The following is an 18,575-nucleotide window of genomic DNA, read 5'->3' on the forward strand; positions in this document are numbered from 1 at the left end:
GCTATGTCCCAAATACTCCACTTCCTTCTTTTTGAACTTGCATTTGTCTGCACGAAGTGTCAACCATTTGTCTGATAGAGCTTTAAGTACTTCCGTCAAATTGTTATCATGTTCCACTTCATTTTTACCGAAAACCAAAATGTCATCTTGAAATGCTATTGCTCCAGTTAGACCATTCAACATTTCCTTCATCAGTCTTTGGAATACAGCTGCTGCACTAGCCAGACCAAAAGGCATTCTACAAAACCTGTATAACCCGTCAGGCATTATGAATGCAGTCAGGTCTCTTGATTCCTCATGAAGAACCACTTGGTGATATGCACTTGCGAGATCTAAACATGAGAATACTTGTGCATCGGCCAAGGTTGATACCATCTCATGTAGATTAGGCAGTGGATGAGAATCTACACAAATTGCATTATTTAAACTGCGCAAGTCAATGCATAAACGAAGGTCTCCTCGAGATTTAACTGAAATCACTACTGGAGAAAACCAAGGGGATGACTCTATAGGTTACATTTTCTTTTCTTACACATTTCATCAAGCATTTCCTTCAGCCTATTCCTGTAAGACAGGGGGACATTTCTCACTCTATGTCTAACAGGTAAGGAATTGGCATCTAGTTTTATGCGATGTTCAAACCCTTAATATTAACCAAGGTTGTCACAAAATAACATAGGATATTTCTTCTCAATTCCTCGAGCAAAAGAAGAGTCAGCGGTTTTAGCAGATCCAGAATTTGTCAAATTTGCTGTGATGGAAAAAACAGGAGGATCTGCACTAAGATCTAGTCTTATACCAAGCTTCTCTTGATGAGGACAACCTAATAATGCTTCTCCAACTCTCATAACATACACTTTCGCTCGTGTATTCCTTCCATGAAAGGTCAAATCCGCCATGAAATACCCATCAAGCTGCAAGTTATGACCTGTATACCCACAAGGTAAAATGTCAGGCTGTATTAATTCCATATTGGGCCACTTGGTTTTAACCAAAACATGAGGTACAATAGTATACCATGAACACGCGTCCACCAAGACTTTGGTGGAAATCCCATTAATATCAATGTGGCAAGAAGGAAATTTCTTGTTTATGACATCCTTATTTACCCATAATATAGTATTAACATCATAGTCATAGTCATAGTCATCCGATTCCTCACATTCTTGAATAGCATTAACTCTCCTAGGAGCTGATCTACACACCCTTGGAAAATGCCCTTTCTTATTGCATCTAGTACATACTTTGTCTAAAGCAGGGCATGATTTCGAGTTGCCCAAATGATAGCTACTGCCGCATCTAAAACAGTGCATGGTGTTCATCCTTGGGTCTTGCCTTTGCCATCTATTCTTGTTATCAAATCTATTATAATTTTCATTTCTGTTGTCAGATCTGTAAAAGTTTTCACTTCTTTGGTTAGGAAACTTTTTCTGCCTATCAAAATTCTTTGCTTGACATTTTCCTTATTGACAATATGCACACCAGATTTATCACAAGACCTTATTTCATCAACAAACTTCTCTGAGTGTTCAATAGATTTTGCTATTTCTATAGCTGCATTTAAGGACATATCAGATGTGGTCCATAATCTTTGCTGTATTTTTTTGTTGTTTGTACGCATAAGGATCTGATCTCTTAAAACTTGGTCATAGTTAATATGTTCAAAATCACAGGTGACTGCAAGTGCTCTTAAAGCAGATACATAGTCATCAATGGATTCTTCATCTTTCTGTTTCCTGAGTAACATTTAAATCTCTCCATGACCATGTTTATTTTCTTCCCATACCTTATGGAAAGTTGTTTTGAAGCAATTTGATATATATTCATGTTTGAACTATCATTTAAAGACGGTAACTTCTTATATTCTTTAGGGGCTATGCCACCAAGACAATGTTTAAGTAAGGCTAATTGTCTATCTGGATCACATTCTTCTCCCACCAGTACTTCTACATATGCCAGGAACATTGCCTCCCATATATCCCACTCAATCAGAGGTTCTCCTGGTAGAGAGAGAAAGGAAGGCGGTGGTTGAATGCCTGCCATTAGTGTAGTAATTATTTATAAACTTGAAGGAAAGGCAATGTGTGCGTGTCACAGAAGATTGTAATATTATGCTGTAGTTGTGACATGCAAAATGTATGTGTGCGTATCACAGAAGTATATATGCTACTTACTTGATAAGAAACACTTGAATCCGCTTGTTAGCATATCCATTAATACTTATAAACTTGTGAAATGAAGCCAAGGTAATTCCACATCGTGAAATACTTCCTCAAGCACAACTGATTCCAACAGCCAATCACAATACTTCTCAGTGTAAAGCCTTCGTGAAACCAGTGAATTCCAGCCACTTACAGTAGAGTTACATTTTATGTAATCTCCTGGAATGGATGTTGCTCGTCCAATAATATCAACAGTTACTCAGGAAGAGGTTTGCTGAATCAAAACAACCAATAGTCTTTAAGAAAACAAATCCGCCGAAATAGAAAAAGGAATAATCCAAAACAATGTTTCTTTCCGTATGGGTGCTTCCCCGATCGTCGCCAGTGTTGAAAAGGCACTTCTTATAATAAATGTGCAGAAATGAAGAAGAAACGATAATTGCTCCAAAGACGCGTTTATTGTGCATCCAGTATGAAATCAGGTAACCAACGAATGAATGTAACTGTTCTCCCCCGCTCCCTATATTGCTGCCTGTCCATTCAAATCTATACATCACTCGTGGCCGATCTCAGCCGCCAGCTCGCTTCCTGCACACACACGCAGCACATTTAAATGCATACAACTCACAGTACACACACACGCGGCACCTTCAAATACATACAACTCGCACGCGGCAACACAGCAACCACTCAACTCACACACGACTCATTCAAACAACACCACTGATATTATTCCAAGTTGACATGTGCGCGAGAGCGCCCATGCCAACTTCGAACAATAACAACATACCACAGAACCAGTAGCGGTGGCGATGCCTCTTGTCTTGACCATATCTTGATTTTGCCTTTTCTATCATTTTGGCTGCTTGTCTGGGCCTTTGTACCTGTGAGCATTTTTAGTTCACTGTCTAGCTTTTTTCGGCTTGTGCAGCTTTAAGATTTAATGGCATTTCCACTGTATGCGGAGATTGATGAAAAATGTTTTCTAAAGAGCGTTCACCCTGGTCTGATTGCCACGTTTTTAACCAAAATGAGGAATGGAACATTAGGTGATCTAGAACATAAACTATCTTCTACAGGGTTCACATATTACTTTTCATGCAATAGTCGGTGTCGCCCTGTCCCGGCGAGCCATTGATAGCAGTCACACAGTAGGGAAGGGGGTTGGTCCTGTTGCATGGAAGGTGACCGCCCCTGCCTACAATCTCTTTTGTCCCATGTGTAGATCGCCGCATCCCCTCCTACATTCTGTGCTGCAGCAGAGGGGTAAGGACCTGGTTAGTATGTGGACTAGTGGTAGTGTGACTGTCATTCCCTTGAGATGTGTCTTGCTTTGGGATTTTGTCAGAAGTGGAGCTATGGACCACTTTAGTTAAAACTTCAGTCCATGCAGCTACTTAGAACCTACTTGGGGTCACTTTGTATTGGTTTTCTTGTTGCATTGCGGAATCTACCATCAATCTATCGCCCTCCCTCGATTACTGCTATTTTCCACAAGGATACATTTGCTTTAGGTAAACATTCTCCGCTGTGATGATATTAAACTATAGGCATCCTTCTGCTTCCACTGTCTGACTCTCTTAATCACCACAACTTGAGCCTGGAAGGTTTTGTATTGTGCACAAAAGTGAGAGTTAGGTGTGGAAACATAACCGTCTATGAGGGAAAAATTCCCAGTATATGGAAATTAGATATTTTGTACCTATTGTGTTATTTACTTGTGAGCAAATCAGTTTTGAGGGCTGGGGGTTTGCAGTTACAGGGAGGGCCTTATGTAACAGATGATGAACACCCAAAAATTCACCAGTTTGGAAGACTCAATTTACTACTGTAGAAAATCAGCAATACTAGTAGATTTTCAACCACAGTAAACTCTTCGGTGGGCATAGATGCCAACTGATCCTGCAGGTCCAAGTGATGTGGGGTCACCTGGTCCTCAAGATAATTGAAGAAGATCAGTGGCTATCAAAATGGGACTGTGGTCTTCAGTTGTCATAATGGCCACCGGTCAATATTAAATTCTGTACCTCGGAGTTAGTCCCATGAAATTATTATCAAGCTACCTTTTAGAACATTTACCTATTGGCTAGCCCGTGCCCTCAGGAAATTTGCAGGTCCTAAATGTATTTCAGAATATAATCTGCAAAACATGGGAATTGAAAATGATCCCTAACTTTTTTACCCACTGCTTTCTTACTCCCCGTGGTCCAATTTAGAGGCAAACAAAAAAAGATGACAGGACAGATCAAATATCTCCTCCTCCTCTGTGTTCCTTCCATTGGCCAATATTGTTAATGCCAGCTCTATATGACGTGCCAACACCCTAATCGTTTGGAGTACATAAAGGAGTCCGGAAGCGATACTATTTACTTGCTACAAAATGCAATTCACAAATATACTGCTGGAGATCTCCACCTCTGCCTTTCCTCTCTTTTCTCTACAAAGAACTCCGCAATGGTAGCATAGATATTCACACAAGTAGAATTACATTTTTATTGTAATTGTTGAAAGCAAGAGGATTGCGCTGGGGAAAATGGGAAATAATTACAACAAAATGCGTTTGGTTAAGGTAAAATTAAGGAGGGGTTTAGTGAGGAACCTGCTAACATAAAACATACACCCACAAAAGAGTGAAATCATTGAAATTCACAAAATATACTTCTAAATACATTACTGCCTAATATTATCAAAACAGATTTAAATGTACTCCAACCGTGACTTTGAGTAAGTCAAGAACCACATATGGCCAACCACTGGTAATGCCACACACTTCCATAGAGACAAGAAAATAAGTGAGGAAGCAATAAAACATAAATACCTTTAATTAATGGTTATTATTGATTCATTAACTATAATGATTATGATTATTAACTAATTATTCATCATATAGTAGGTAGGTAAATAATTTAGGTAAATTAAAACCCATTACAATAGCTATAAAATCAGTTCTATAAATTGTACATAATATTAGTAATTTAAACAGAACTTAACCTTTTCAACTTATTTAAAAAAAATTAAGCATTTTTAAAATTAATTAAAAACTAAGTTTATTAAAATGAAATAAAAAATGTTAGTGAGGTAGGGTGATTTTGTTTACATTACAGTTTAAAAAGTAATATTTATAGATGAAATTAATATATTTAAATGAATTTGCAATGTAATACAAATGTGATGCAATCTGTTGTATTTGCATTTTATTAGCTGTAGTTTAGTATTTTCCATTGTAATTTAATTTATATTTCACATTAATGTTTGTTGTTCTAAAATGGGTTGTATGACACTCAAATCCCTCATTTTAAGGTCTGGTGGCGGGTAAGCCTACACCTCGGTGTAAATCTCCAATCAGAAATGGTGAATTGTAAAAAAGTGGAGATTTACACGCAGATGTAGGAGTAGATCCACATGTGGGTAGATCTACTCAAGTAAACTTATCTTTGTGAGTTGTCCCGCGCCATTTTCATAGTACTGCCCCTTCTCCCCCCTTTTTGACAAACAGCCAATTCATCAAGCCAAATTTCTGATCCCTATCAAGAGACAGAGGAAGCACCTCTTTGTGACAACAGCAAGCAAAATGTGGTATACCTTTATGTTATCACCTGCCCATCTCCTGTGGGCAAATCCAGGAAGCTCTGACTATATTTGTGTTCGAGGAAAATTAATAAAAAAACGTGCCATACTTTATATAATCTATATACCTACATTCAGCAGTGTGGTGAGTCTATAGGAGAAGGAGGTGTTTCGGTCAATTGGGAATTACTTATTTTGACCTCTGGTGTTGTCAGTGGGACTTCTGCTTGTTATGAGTTAAAAAGGTTGATTAAGAAAACAAAACGATTGTGAGCAAAGGCCCTGTGGTGATGGTCCTGGCTGCCTCCCAGACAAGAGTCTATGACCAACTCCAACCACCTACTAACCTCTAGAATCTCTATCTGTCTTCAAAGTATGACTGTGTTTCCTCTTCTACGGTCAGCAAAGTTAGATCTCTTAAGTAAGCCTACCATGAAAAAGGGCAAGCAGTGTTAGGTTAACACTAAGCTTGGTAGAAAGCAAAATACTTGCACTTATCATTTTGATTCTGGTAGAATCCAGAACTATTCTTGCATTTTTCTCATAATTTAGCTAGGCCATCTAATTTCAAGTGGGTGTCAATCTAATGCGGAAACCACCTGTAGTGTCATTTAGGGCCAATTACAGCTTTCACCATTCAGGATTCCTTTAATTACTGGGTCCAGAATCACCAATTCCAGATGATAAGTGAGCCCCTGCTCTATGAGAATGTGGCTGTGATGCACTCAACTGCACCATATAGAAAACAATGTACAACAGTCTGAGTCACTGGAATGGAGAATAACCATGCATATCTAGAATTATGGTATCCGTTCCCCAAGATTATACCCAATTCCTGGGAATTTTCCACTCCACTTTACCGCCTGCTGTAAGCAAGTGCTAAATAGGAGAGGGAAAATGCATGTTCCTAGGCAGGGACCAAAGGGGTTAAGGCTGGCTCATGGGCTGCTGTGGAGCATTGGATTCTCCTTCATGCTTTATGTAGGAGGGGGCCATGTGCTGGTTTGCCAAAACCACTGTGTGGAGTCTTCTCAATGGTAGAATGTAAGTATTGTTGCTAGGATGGAATGTTGTTCTTTAAAGTAAGGGGAGTTGATGCTGAAAAGCTGGAACAGTAACCTGGAGGTACCTGTACCTGTATACTACCAATAAAGACAACCAACTTTACTTCTTTGTTGGAGTGGATCTTTACATTGTCGACGAGTGAACCAGTCTGCGCAGGGGGCAGACATCAAGTACCTCCACCCCTGGATCAATTATCAAGTTACCATGTTCCTGGTATGTACTTTGTATTCTACAAGAATCCAGCGTTTCTACATTTCTCTATTCTGTTCTACTACTACTTTTGACAGCGCTTCTAACTTAAGTTTCCCTACTTAACTGTCGCAGCGCTAGGTTGTCATCAGCAATTTCTCACTCAGACTGCTCTCTACTGCCTTCATTAGTGTGCGGTACTGAGAATGAGCACAGCGCTGCCTTCTACAACTTCTGACTGACACTGCCTTGCCTATCTGCATGTATTGAAACTGTCACTGAGTGCTCAGCGTTTTCTGCATTGTATTTTACTGTTACTGTACAGTGCTGCCTTTTGTCAACGACTTCTAACTGGGATACATGTCTTCATGTACTGAAACTATCATTGTACTGCTCTGCACTCCGCGCTGTGTTTTCTGCATTTCTCCACTTTTGCCACGCTGCTACTGCGTTTCCTGCATTGTGTTGGATATTACTTTTACCACCGTGATGGTCACCGTGCACTTAGCAGCCTTCAAGATTGTGTCATTGTACCAAATTTTCAAACTAAAAAACACAGTACAGTTAGGAGAGGCACGCAGAAACTTGCTAGCGAGTGCCCGACACCCGAAAACCGGCATCTTCCTAATCGCCCATAACGTTCTAAGCTGACACGCAAGATGCACATACTCTGGCAACGTGGCAACCATTTTGGGAAGTTGGGATAATTTCTCTGATAAAAGTGCTCAACTTCCTCCTGAAAATGACGCATAACACGCACGGCGGCCATTTTTTAGAGGTTGTGAAAATCTCCAATGAGTGATCTAACTTTCCTCAAACGATCTATCCATCTTGGACATCGGATCTTCATTGTTTCTAGCGATGGATTCATTTCCAAAATCTTCCAGCGACACAACATGTTTCAGAAGTCTTAACAGTAATTTATTATTTTAATTTCTTACTTTCTTTAACATCGTTTTTTTTTTTCAGGTGGACTTCAAATTATCAACAGCTTTTCTTGTTGCATATAGGACGTTCTTGTTTTCTCCTGGTTGTCCCTCATGTTACTTGGCTGATCAAGGGTTAGCTGCTCCTCCTTCCTTTCTCCCTACTCCTGGTGAGCCTTCCATTCCATTCCTTGAAAGGAGTTGAAAAAGCTGTTTCTAACTTATGTATTAGCAACCGGTGCAGATAAATATGACCTTGTACGCAAGCAAGCTATTTTATCGTCTATATGATAATTGTCCTGAAATTTTCCTAGGATGGGTGATGGACAACCAACTAATGTTTATGACATGAGCATGCAAATGTTAGAGATGAGGTTTGTTACCAAGGTTAATGTTATGCTATAAAGGCATACATTTTTTTGTTGTGCGCAAAAAGTGGATGAAGACATTGCAAATTAGGTTGCTGCCCTTAGGGGACTTTCTTTAACTTGTCGCTTTGAAGGATTAGGGCATTCACTCATACGTGATCAGATTGTCAGATGTACTAATAATAAGAGAGTGCATGAAACATTACTTATTAAAGACTCTACGTTAGAGGAGGCAATACAAATAGCCAAGGGTCTTGAACATACTGATTTATAGATAAAGGAAATGGACAAGTGTAATACCAAATAATACCAAAGGATGTGATGTCAAAAGATTTGGGGTCAAAGGACTTAGCTTCTAAAGGGTCAGAAATCCATGCATGTGTCGATGAAACTAAAGCTGTAAAGCATGTGTGGAAGTTGCAATCTAAGCATCTTAATAAGCCCACTGAAGTTCCTCATTCCGGTAATAATGTTTACGGACCACTACACGTGTTTTCAAGTGTTATCGGTGTGGTGCTCCTGGTCATATTGCTTTTAGCACTAGGAGCATGGCTAGAAATGCAATCTGTAGAGCATGTGGCAAGAGAGGACACCTTGCTAAAGTCTGCAACTCTAAGACCCAGTATGTACAAGAGGTAGATGATATATGTGAGAACATTCATGAGTTGATGCTGTGCGTAGATGGCTCCTCTATTTCTGATGAAAAATGTTCCAACACTATTTGTGATGTTAATATTGCCACAGAAAGCACTGATATCTAGAAAAACCACACTGTATCATAGGTTTGGATATGAACAATGTGAGAATGCTAGTTGATTCGAGAAGTTTGTATACATTGCTATCTAAAGATATGTATCTTAAGGTATGGGGTGACATGAGTGATATGGAGTCTTGGGACATACCCAACATTAAGGCTTTAGGTTATGGTGGTAAAACCATTGACATCTTAGGCCTTAAGCTTTGCAGGGAAGAAAGTCTATGGTCGAGTGTACCTGACAAAACAAGGCTCCAACTTATTAGGTTGGCGTCATCAAAAGGACCTGGGGATTATGCTGAACCCTAATGCTAGTGAACCTGTCAAATCCTCTGCTGTTCATAATTTTGATAATTATGAGACAAGTGCAATGGAGTAATTTTCCAATGTTTTCTCTGATAAATTGGGAAAACTTGTGAATATTTCTCATAAAATTATCCTTAAAAAGAATGCAGTGCCTGTTCATAAGGTAAGGAATGTTCCTCAGTTAATGAGAGGTACTCTTCAAGATGAACTTAACAAATTATTGCAGCAAGGTATTATTGAACCTATTCAGGCCTCAGAATGGTTGGTGCCCATTGTGGTCGTGCCCAAGGATTTATTTGTGTGTTGATTGCGCAACTTGAATAGAAATATATGGGTCGCCAGACAACCTCTGCCTAACATTTCTGAAATGCTGACTGCAATGGGTGGAGGAGTGAGCTTCAGCGTGATTGATATGTCTGCAGCTTATCACCAAATTGATCTTAGCGAGGAATTGAGACACCTTACCTAATTTGTAACACCGCTGAGTGCATTTCGCTACCGCAGAATGCCATTTGGTTTGGGATCTGCCTCAGAGGTGTTTCAAAGGATTATGCAACAGATTTTTGTCGGAATGAAAAATGTTTTGTGTTTCCAGGATGATGTGCTGATTGTAGGGAAGGATAATGAACATCATGACGGAGTGATGAATGAGGTCTTGAAGCGTATGGAGAGACACGGATTGACTATAAAAAAGTAATAAATATCAATTAAAGAAGAATTGTGTGACCTATTTAGGCCACGAGATATCTGAGGCAGGGATTAAACCAAGAAAAAGTATTGTTTCAGCTGTTAATGATGCTCCTACTCCTCTCAATAAGGAACAGCTAAAATCTTTCTAAGGATTGACAGAATACTGTTCTAACAGCCTTATTCATCAACGGGCCATTTTGCGAGCCCCTAATAGCGATTCATAGCGAATCGCTATTAAGGACTCGCAAAACGGTATTCATGTAGGAATTGCTAAATAAATAGTGATTCCTACACATTCCTTATTTGCGAGTAGCAAATTGCTAATCGCAAATAAGGAATAACTCCCCATTCATTCCTATGGGCCAAAAGGCCCATAGGAATGAATGGGGAGTATTCCTTATTTGCGATTAACAATTTGCTACTCGCAAATAAGATAGCGATTGAAAGGGTGCCAGGGGTGTCCAAAGGACACCCTGTAGCACCTCTTAAATGTAAATTGAAAAGGTGTTGCGCACACACATATCCAAAGGACATGTGTGTGTGCAACATGCAACTTAGAAAAATGCTTTTAAAAGCATTTTTCCAAGTTTTTGCTATTTACCGAGAGGTCTGACCTCTCGGTAAATAGCGGCCCAAAATTGCATTTTCGCAATTTTAAAATGCTTCATGAATTGCATTTAAGGAATCTCAAATAGAGATTCCTTAAATTCAATTCTTCGCAAATGTGCGAATTCTTAAATAGTGACTTTTGCATTTGGGATGATGAATCCCAAATGCAAAAATTGCACTCGCAAAAGGCAAGATTCTGAGAATCTTGCCCTTTGCGAGTGCAATTTAGCTTGATGAATCAGGCGGTAAATTCGTAGGATTTACAGAAATAGTGGCTCCGTTAAGATTACTAATGAAGATTGGCGTTGCATTTGAATGGTACGACATCTGTGACAGAGCGTTCAAAAGTGTGAAAAGTTGTGTTCTCCATGCACCCACTCTTGGACACTTCAGTGTTAATGCTAGAACTTTTATCACTACTGACGCTAGTGCTGTGGGGATTGGGGCTGTTTTAACCCAAGTGTATGATGGAGTGGAAAGGATTATTGAATTTGCATCTAGAAGACTTCAAGGAGCAGAAGTGTTGTATTCTGTGTTTGAGAAAGAGGCTCTGGCATGCTGTGGGGCATTAAGCATTTTCGATCTTTTGTCTGGGGGTTGCCTTTTAAGGTCCACACTGACCACAAGCCCCTGGTGCATTTATTGAAAGGGGGTAGAGGCCTGGAAGGCAGTGTGGCACCCAGGATTTCCAGGTGGATATTATCAGTGCTTGAGTATATCTTCGAAGTGGAGCACATGAGAGGTTTGAAAAATGTAGTGGCCGAATATTTATCTAGGATGCCGGTGGATGTTGTGGAGGAGGATTTGGAAGATGGAGTGGATGTGATCCGATGTAATGAAGAACAAGCTTTTGATAAGGAGGAATGAGACACTGCCATGTTGAATGATGAGGTATTGCAGCAAGTCATGATTTGTGTGTCGGGAGGATGGAGAGCGAATCATTGTCAAGATATTCGTTTCAGAAGCTACTGCCATGTTGAGACTGAATTGAGGGTAAGTGAAGGAAAGTTGGCGAGAAGGAACACATTGGTGCCACCGGTTAGTCTTAGAAGTAAGATAATGAGCATAGCTCATGAGAGGTATTTGGTCAGAAACCTGATTAAGAGGCGTGCCCGTCAGTCATTTTGGTGGCCGGAGATGGACAACGACATTGAGGAGGTTGTTAAGGAGCGCTATGCGTGCGTAAGGAGTGATAAAACAAAGATGGTAAGGCAACCTCCCCTTGCATGTGTGGAGTGTCCCAAGCATCCATGGGAAAGGGTGGTGATTGATTTTCTTGGTCCCATTTCCAAACTTGGTTCGCGTAGTAAGTTCTTGATGGTTCTTGTGGATACCACTCTAAATGGTTTGTTGTTGAAACTACTGATTGCATTGAAACTGGAAAAGTAATCAGGTTCATGGAGAGAGTGTTCATGAATGAAGGAATACCTAAAACACTTGTGTCGGACAATGGAGTTCAACTGGTCTCCAAAAGAATGAAAGAGTTTCTCTGTAAATTGGGAGTTAACCATGAGAGGGTCGCCATGTTCAGGCCTCAGGCTAATGGTTTGGTTGAAAGAATTAACCACCTGATAATGGAAAATATCCAGCTCTCAATTTCAAATGGCTTATCATGGTCTGAGGAACTTAAAAAATTGGTGTGATCGTATAGAGTGACGCCACATTCAGTGACTGGAGTTTCTCCATTAGTCTCTCTCAAGGGGCGTGAACCTGGAGTAAAAGAAGTTCCTGGATGGCTTAAAAACAAGGAGTGTGTGTGGATTAATCCTGCTGCAGTGGAGGATGATGATGTAAAACAGCAAAAGGCTGCTGCAAATCATTACAATACTAAAAAAGTAGTCAAAATTCCCGACATAAAAGAGGGGGATTGGGTTGTTGTAAGGCGAGGAGGAATTGTCATCAAAGGTGAGAGCAAATTTACACAACCTATACAAGTTAAGGCAGTGAAGAAGAACATTCTCCTTTTAACGGATGGGTCTGCTTGGAGTACTGGGAATGTTTCTAAATGCCATGCTCCTTAGGTGGTTATGCATGATTAATGTTATTTCTGCACATTTATGTCTTCCAGCACTATTAAGTGGCAATGTTTTGTATTATGTTATTTTTCCTTCTTTCTTTTTTATTTTATTGTTACTACTTGTAAGGGGGAAGATGTGTGGAGTCTTCTCAATGGTAGAATGTAAGGCTTGTTGCTAGGATGGAATGTTGTTCTTTAAAGTAAGAGGAGTTGATGCAGTGAAGCTGGAAGAGTAAGCTGGAGGTACCTGTACCTGTATACTACCAATAAAGACAACCAACCATACTTCTGTGTTGGAGTGGATTTTTACACACTGTTCACTGCCTCTGCCCTGGACTGGCAAGTGGGTTTACCAGGTGCATGTCTGCAGCCGGTAAAATTAGGCACAATGTTTCTGCACCCGGTAATCCTTAGCGCAGGAACACCGAAACACTTGAAATAGGGCAAGGCAATGTCCCAATTCATACACCTGAGATTGAATCAAAGGTTTCCAAATATATTTGATCACAGAATCACACTGTTATTTTGTCTCTGAGATATCAAGCATTGCAAGTCCATAGCTGTCTAGAAAGGAGCCGGAGCATCAATGAAGAAATATGTGACTCAACTAGGATTTCTCTCCCCAGATTTGTCATAGATGATTACAGCCTTCTTCATTATCTCCATAATTCACATGCAGAATCTGATTTTACTTCCTATACCGGACTCATGTCTGGCATGAACTAGTCCAATGGTTCCAGTGTGCTGTTAACCAAGAATCAAACTAGAAGGCAACGTGTTCTTTAGCCTTATCAGTGTCTCCAATAACTAAGCCTCTGTCTCAATGATTTATCTTTAGAGTCACATATAAGTCTTTATATTCTACGACAGTGAATCAAGCAAATTCCCTATAACCTCCACATCCTCACACATATGCATCGTTCAATGCCTAATTTTCTAGACCTTGGTATATCCATATGAAATAAATTTAGATACAATTTCAAACACAAATTGAGTCATATTTGATGCTCATCTAGTGTCTTCTTGTTCGACTTACTTTTTTGTGAGGTCTCATCCCTTTTCTATACATGTTTGGTGATGCCTTGTGTTAGAACCGGGGTCTCTAGTTGGCAGAGGTATGCACCCTAGTCCTAGTAGGGACCATAGTTTCCGACAGGGTAGCTTGGGGCAGAGCAGGTAGGCGAATTTAAGAGGCAATGTGTAAAGTGTCTGTGAAACAGTAAAAGCACTCACAAAGGACACTACACCAATTTTATATACAAATAAAGGTATCTTTGTCTAAAAAAAATCAGGCAAGATACAATAAGGCAAGAATATTCCATGTACAGTCAATGGTTCCCCACAAGTAATACCTATGAAGCGATTGCCACCAATACCAGGCAGTGAATGTCCCTTCGATAGGCAGTCCTGGGGCAACATAGTTCCTCAAGTACAGTAGATAACGCACTACCCCTTTGGCAGAACAGTATTTAGCATCCAGGTTAAAACAGTTCCTTGAGTGGCGTGGAATGAGCCCTGATCCTTTAGTTTAGGAATTACCAGCACCGTCCCAAATGCTCCCAGTGTGATGGTGCGCCTAATGCCATTGAACCATTACATGCCTGTGATGTCTCTGGGGCCCGCTGGGAAGGGGTAACACTTTAAAACACCCAAGGCAACCAGTACAAGTCAGCGGGCTCGCCATGCAGGAAGAAGAAAGGGCCCACCAGTCTGCAGCAGCCCCGCAGTCCGATGTGAGCTGGGGGGTGGTCCCGCCCTTAATGATGAAGGCGATCCCAGTCCCGGTAGACGCACATCATTAGCTAGTGTCCCCGGCAGCTTTGCTCACTCCTCCGCCCATACAGTTTCCAGCCCGCACCCCGCCAGGCAACACAGCAGCCCGGGCCTTGGTGCACACACAAAGGGGTTACCTGAGATCCAGGCAAAGCGGGCACCGTCCTGGAGTTCCTCTCTGGCCTGGGGCTTTCGGTCCTGATTGCGATCGGGCAGCCGAGGAGCGGGGAAGTTCTTTCCGGTCTCAGCGCAGCCTCGCGCTGGGATGAGCCCCCGTTGCCGGGCAACACTCTACGCCGGCACCAATCCCAGAATGGCTCCTCTCTGACACCAGAGGGGCTGTGCACAGGTTTCCCGAGACTCCCGGGCCATGACGGTGATTTTGGGGTGAAGATCAAAAGTGGTCCTGGTGTGCATTTTGCCCGGGCTGCGGAAGTGACTTCAGGAGCACTTCAGTTGAGTTTGCCTACTCGGGCCCGCAGCGGAGATGAGCACAGTGTTCCCGATGCCCCAAGGAAGTGCAGACACTCATGCTCAGCGCCATGGGGTGATTTGAATAAGGCACACAGTCCGGGTCGGCGGCAGTGATTCCACGGCTACCCAGCGCTCCCTCTCCACAGCGCTTCTCCCTCACAGTGCCTCACAGTTCAATTGGGGTTCCCAGGCGGCGGCAGTGATTTCGAGCACTGCAGGATGATTCATAAAAAGAATACGGGTCGTTATTGTCCCTCCTGTTCCGTTCTGCAGTAGAGCAGTTCCACAACGCTGCAGGGACAGTCCTTCGTGTCTTTACTGTCCAGGTGATCCCAGTGCCCAGGGGATCAGTCCTTCCTCCTATGGAGAAACTCTGGAGATGTTTTATAGGTCCTCTCTTAACAGGGCAAGATTAGCAGGCAGGAGGGCAGCACAGCAAGCTGGGGCAGCAGTTCTTGGAGCAGTCAGTCCCAGAAAAAGTGGCAATCCTCTTGGTGCAGCAGTCTTCACTCCAGCAGAGTTCCCTCGTGGTCCAGCAGTGTAACAAGGATGTGAGGCCAGGACCCTCCTTTATATATCCTACAATCTAGTTGCTAGAAGGGGGGCAGAAGTCTCTGGAAGGGTCTGGGGCACGGGCTTCTGGAAGAGTCCAGGGAGTTCTGGGATGTTCCCTGCCTTCCCGGACCTGGCTGTCACAGTGACGAAAGGCAGGGCCGTTAAGGCTACAGTGGGCAGCCGGTCACAGCCCGTTCAAGGGGAGAAGGTGTGAATCACCACTCGCACCTCCCAACCCAAGCAGGCTATCAGTATGCAGATGGGAGGGGGGAGTCCGCAGTGCCCAGACTAAGTGTAGGCAGGAAAAAGGTCAATTTTCTAAAAGTGGGATTTTTAAAGTAGTAGTGCCCAAACCCCATATATCATTGGAAAGGGTTCCCCGCCCCGATTCCAACAAGACCAAATATGACAGGCTTATTAGGTCCCGGTCAGAAATTATCCCATAAGGGGGGGTTCCCAATGTTAGCCTATGGAGGGTTAAGCCTCACTGCAATAGCAGGGGCTTATGGCAGATATGTCAGAGTCACAATGTTTTAGGGGAGAGCACCTGCACCTCAGCACTGTTTGGAAGTGGTGAGGCACCCAGAGGCCCAAGTCCAACAAAAAGGTACGAGAAATAATGTGAGGCACAAGGGTAAAAATATAGGGGGAGTCCACCCTAAGGCTGACAGGTCCAACACCTTGTTTTTAAGGTTTATGGCATGGGCGAGGAGCCACCCGCCTTCTCTGAATTGCCAAGCTTCCAGTTGACATTCCTAAGTTTTTTCTTCCTTTGTGAAGCATAGTGATTACCAGAGGGGTCACCTTATATTGAAGACAAGGGCCAAACTGGAGGCTAGAAGCCCACATGTATTTTAGCAGGTTACTGTGCAGGTTTTGTGTCAACGGGCAAAGGTGCTGGCTATACTTCGAGGTAATTGGTATTGGTAGAACTGTATTTTACAACCCCCAAAATCATTCATCCCGGACTATAAGCTACTTTCAGTTTCTTCTAATTAATTTTGTGAAAGTGCATATTAGCCAAATTATCTGTCTGGGATGAGGTGGGAACTGGTGTGCTCCCCTAGTTTGTGCACAACTTTTCCACTTTTAGGGCGTACAGAATGAGAGTAAAGGAGTTTCTTGATGAAAAGTTCCCAGTCCAAATCTTCAGTTCTTAGTTATGTTTTGCATCCTCAAGTCCTGGCATTTCTGAATGTAATAATGTGATTGCCCCATAATCACTATCAAGAGTTTCTCTAATGCTATGGCTTTAGTAGTGAGATTCTGCCATTGTTATGGTGTCTTTCAATGACCTACATTGATATTGTGACATGTATATTATCCATGCAGCCTGAGAGGACTTCTTGTAATTTCCTAATGGACTCTTTTATTGCGGACCCAACAATGTCTAAGTATTTCAATACGTCATTTTTGCAAGCAGTGCTTGAGGGGAGAGCTTTCAACCACCACAACACGTAGTGCTGTCAAGGTGGACATTGTTTTAGTGGGTGAGTTCTAGGGAAGCCTCCTCCTGAAGAACACACATTTGGAACATTAATTCTGGAGTTTAGGCATCAATATACTACCCATGTTGATATGCTGTAGGTGATTTCAGCATTCCTAATTCACAGCATCTGGCTGTCTCTAAAATCCTAATTCCTATTGCTCTCCCTTCAAAAGTGATCAGTGGTTCTCCTTTGGGTTAGAGGGAAGCCACCAAAGAATTTGTGAGTGTAAACCCTCATCCCTCTCCTTCAATTCACGATCCTCAATTTCATGCTGTGTTCCAGAGTTCTGGTGCCATTGGAACTCAGGCGGGCCCCACAGCTGACTTACTTATCAAAATGTGCAACGTATAAGCAAAAAAAGGGGCTACTTCCTTCTACCATTGGACAGCCAGTACCAGTATGGCAATAATCTGAAGAACAGCTATGTAATGGCACACAGTCTAAAAGTGTAACCCAAGGCAACCCCAGAAAGCATAAGAGCATAAATGTCCCAGGCTAGTTCAGCTTTGCATTACACTGAAGTGTGGGGTTCGGGGGACGCACTGGACTCCATTCAATTTATTCAGTTGTGTGGTTTGGTCTGTTGCGTGATCTTTACTACATGCTCAATGGGATTATGGTTTTTCTGGGATTTTCTCTGCATCACTATGTTATGTACACTCCCTCATGACCCATCAGTGTCCTCGCTGGACAGTGGCGGTTTCTGCCATAGGGCGTTGGGGCTCCGCCCTGCCCCCATTTCGTTCACAATGAATGCTGCTCATTAACGTTTTAAAATAAACAGTTTTAACAAACTTAATTTTTAAAATGCCCTTTTGTAATTTTTTATGTTAGACGGGCACTCCGCTGTCTTCCCCACTCACCGACACCAGCTGGACAACGTGAAGCAGATGAACACTGTCACATAGCTAGTGCCATATGACGTGACTGCAACTCTTGCTCCCCGGGCGGGCCAAAATGAAGCCAAGTGTATTGCCGGGCGGATAACCTCTCAGCCCTGAAGCCTGTGAGGTCATCAGCTCGGCATAGACTTTGCTTCAGGGCCGAGTCTCCACCCCCTGATAGCGTGGAGCCAAACTTAGCCCCGGGCGTTTGAAAACAAAGCCGGGTTTAGCTAAGCCGCCACATCAATCAGAGAATGGAGAGCTCTGGCACCCCACCCATTCCCAACTCGTTACAGGGCGTGGGTGGGACCCCAGCCTGTGACGAGTTGGGAAAGGGTGTGGCAGGTGAGAAAAACGAATCGAGTCTGCGCAGGCTTGACCAGTGTCTGCTTTGCGCGCGAGACTACCTGAAATTAGTTTTGTTGGCTGTAAATGAGGCAATGCGAGTCCGGCCCTTTGTAAACATATCTGAATACAAGAACACAAGAGTCGACCTTCAGGCGCCCAGAGAGAGCTCTTCTTGGTGTCTACACTGCGGGATGTTAGTCAGTACAAACATTCCATCCATTTCAAGATTAAAACTGCTGTTAGGCGCGAGAGTCCGCGCTGAGAGGTTTTACAACTGCAGTGCAAGAAAACACGCCCGGACAGGTGAATTTCAGAAATGTGCAGTACAGAGACTTTCAGTGAAATTTAAACACAAATTCACTGTTGTGAATGCTTGGATGCACGAGAACAGTTTGGAG

At 42.4% G+C, this 18,575-nt stretch overlaps 1 protein-coding gene across 3 annotated transcripts in view; it reads right to left on the minus strand.

Moving 5' to 3' along the window:
- The window catches only part of RUNX3 (RUNX family transcription factor 3), a 542,293-nt gene that overhangs the window by 266,229 nt on the left and 257,489 nt on the right, over positions 1–18,575 (minus strand). The gene's annotated exons all lie outside the window — the stretch shown is intronic.

The sequence above is a fragment of the Lissotriton helveticus genome, chromosome 3_1 (genome assembly GCF_964261635.1).
Source record: "Lissotriton helveticus chromosome 3_1, aLisHel1.1, whole genome shotgun sequence".
NCBI classification, from domain to species: domain Eukaryota; kingdom Metazoa; phylum Chordata; class Amphibia; order Caudata; family Salamandridae; genus Lissotriton; species Lissotriton helveticus.